Source organism: Otolemur garnettii, unplaced genomic scaffold (genome assembly GCF_000181295.1).
Source record: "Otolemur garnettii isolate 467f Iridium unplaced genomic scaffold, OtoGar3 scaffold00241, whole genome shotgun sequence".
Taxonomy (NCBI): domain Eukaryota; kingdom Metazoa; phylum Chordata; class Mammalia; order Primates; family Galagidae; genus Otolemur; species Otolemur garnettii.
Window position 1 is genome coordinate 336,519 of NW_003852636.1, and position 2,721 is coordinate 339,239.

Consider the following 2,721-nt stretch of genomic DNA (forward strand, 5'->3'; position numbering starts at 1 on the left):
AAAGAAAAAATGATTTAAAAGAAAAAAAAAAAGAGGCTGTGACCCACCCATATTAAATCCCAGCCTTGTCTGTACTGTCAACTCATAAAATGAGACATAACTGTTTTACTAAGTTAATCTGTTAAATGGGACTAAGAGACTGGCCAAAAAGTATAGAATTATATTCAGTAGTTATATTTGCTCTGAAGCCTTAAGACTCAACAAAGGTCACCTGTTGGCTACACTGAAAAAAAAATTTGTGCAGTGTTAAATGTTATCTGCTGTGCCTACATAGATACCTCAGGAAAAATCAAAACCTAAAATGAGAATTTCCCAGTAAATTCTGTAACTGTAACACTGCATCCTACTGTGCCTAATCAGCATACTCTACTGAGTCTGCTGCCAGCAGAAGCCAAGTGGCCCACTTCTCTGGAGTTAAAAGATGTGTTTTTCAGTATAAAGCTGGCTCCAGAAAGCCAAAGACTACTTTCCAGTGGGAGAGACCAGACACGGGAACCACAACTCAGTACACATGGACCAGGTTACCACAAGATTTCAAAAATTTACCCACGATATTTGGAGAAGCACTCGCTTGTGACCTCCAGAAATTCCCAGCTGAGAAATTAGGGTGTATACTGCTCCAGTATGTTGATGACCTCCCGTTATGGTGCTCTACCCTAGAGGGCTGTGAACAAAGCACGAACTGTCTTTTACAACATCTAGTGGTATGTGACTATAAAGGAACTGAATGAAAGGCCCAAATTTGCCAGTAGCAATTATGTTATCTAGGATTTACTATCTAGCAGGGGGAGGAAAATCTAGGCATGGAACAGAGACAGGTTATTAATCGCATCCCCACCCCACAAACCGAAAGCAGATTTGAGAATTCTTAGGTGCAGTTGGCTTTTGTCATCTTTGGATTCCCAACTTTGCCATCTTGGCTAAGCCCTTGTATGAGGGAACTAAAGGAGGGGAAGGAGAGGTCTTAGAATGAGAAGGAGAACAAAAACATGCCTTTTCCCAGATGACTGCACCTGCATTGGGGCTACCAGACTTGGCCAGGCCCTTCACCCTGAGTGTCTCAGAGAGAGAAAAGATGGCTGTGAGTGTGTTAACCCAGCTGGTTGGGTCCTAGCCAATGCCTGCAGCTTACCTCTACTTGGATGGAGTGGCAAAAGAATGGCAACTATGCCTGCAGGCTCTACCCATTGCTGCTCTCCTTGTGCAAGAAGATGATAGCTGATTCTAAGGCAGGATCTCATGGTGAAAGTACCCCACTCTGTGGTCACTTTAATGACCACACCAAGGTAAATTTTTGGCTTTCTAATGCAAGAACACCCTGAACCCACCCCCACTCCTTCCAGTCAGTGGAAGACAGACTGAGCATGACTGTATGAAAGTTATGGATAATGTGTATTCTAGTAGACCTGACTTGCACGACCAGCTTTGGACAAATGCATACTGGGACTTGTATGTAGACTGAAGCAGTCACATGACAGTGCAAGGTGAGCAGCGGGTTGGGTATGCAGTGGCCACCTTAACAGAGACTGTAGAGGTAAAGCCCCTACCCCAAGGAACTTTGGCTAAGAAGGCTAAGTTAATTGCCTTGACTTGAGCCTTAGAACTAAGTCAAGGGAAAAGTGTGAATATCTACACAGACTCCAAGTATGCTTTTCTGACTGTCCAAGTACACAGGGCATTGTACAAAGAAAAGACACTATTAAATTCTAGGGAAAAGGACATAAAGTATCAGTAGGAGATACTTCAATTGGCAGTATGGAAACCCCAGAAGGCGGCAGTGATGCATTGTCATGGACATCAATAAGATGCTTCCACCATCACTAAAGGGAACACTAGGATCGGTACTGAGGCAAAAAGGGCTGCATCCAAACCATACCAGGTGTTGTGATGGCTCCCCCAATCCCGTGAGTTCCAGAGCTCTCTCACCTATCTACTCCCAGGAAGAGAAAGAATGGTTGGCAACAGAGGGGAACCAGGAAATAGAGGGAGAATGGATAAAGATGCCTGATGAACAAGTAGCAATCCCCCAGCTTCTAGAAGCCAGTGTGGTGACAGGAATCTTTGATGAAGTTGCTGGGCAGGTACCTCTACATCTCCCACCTGGCAGCCCTCGCCAAAACTGTTAGTAAATGGTGTGTCACCTGCAACCAGTTCAATGTGTGCCAAGGACCCAACAGTACTCCCAGAAATCCAGTCATATGGAGCAACACCCTTCGAGAACTTCTAGGTAGACTTTACTGAAATGCTCAGGTTTAGAGGGAACAAATACTTGCTGCTGATGGTCTACATAGACTTGGAATAGGTAAAAGCCTTTCCCACTGGGATAAAAAGGACTCTTGAAGTAGTAAAAGTGTTGCCAAGAGAAAATGTCCCATGGTTTACGTTGCCACTCTGTTTTAAATTTTACAATGGGCTAGCCTTCATGACAGAAATAGTGTAAATAATAGCTAAAGCTTTGGATATCACCTGAGAATTACATGTAACTTATACGCCTCAAAGGTTAGACAGGGTAAAGTGCATAAACAGGACCATAGAAGCAGGAGTCAGTAAACTCTGTCAGAAAGCAAAGTTTAATTAGATATGGGTCTTGCCACTAGTGTTCAAAAAAGTCTCTGTCAGGGTGGCGCCTGTGGCTCAAAGGAGTAAGGTGCCAGCCCCATGTGCCAGAGGTGGCAGGTTTAAACCCAGCCCCGCCCAAAAACTGCAAAAAAAAAAAAAAAA

The 2,721-nt window shown here is 44.0% G+C and overlaps 1 protein-coding gene and 1 pseudogene across 1 annotated transcript in view; one reads left to right on the top strand and one right to left on the bottom strand.

Annotated features, from left to right (window-relative positions):
• Positions 1 to 2,721, bottom strand: part of OPHN1 (oligophrenin 1) — a 443,853-nt gene that overhangs the window by 296,923 nt on the left and 144,209 nt on the right. The window lies entirely within an intron of this gene.
• The window catches only part of LOC105888255, a 98,319-nt pseudogene continuing 97,598 nt past the window's right edge, over positions 2,001 to 2,721 (top strand).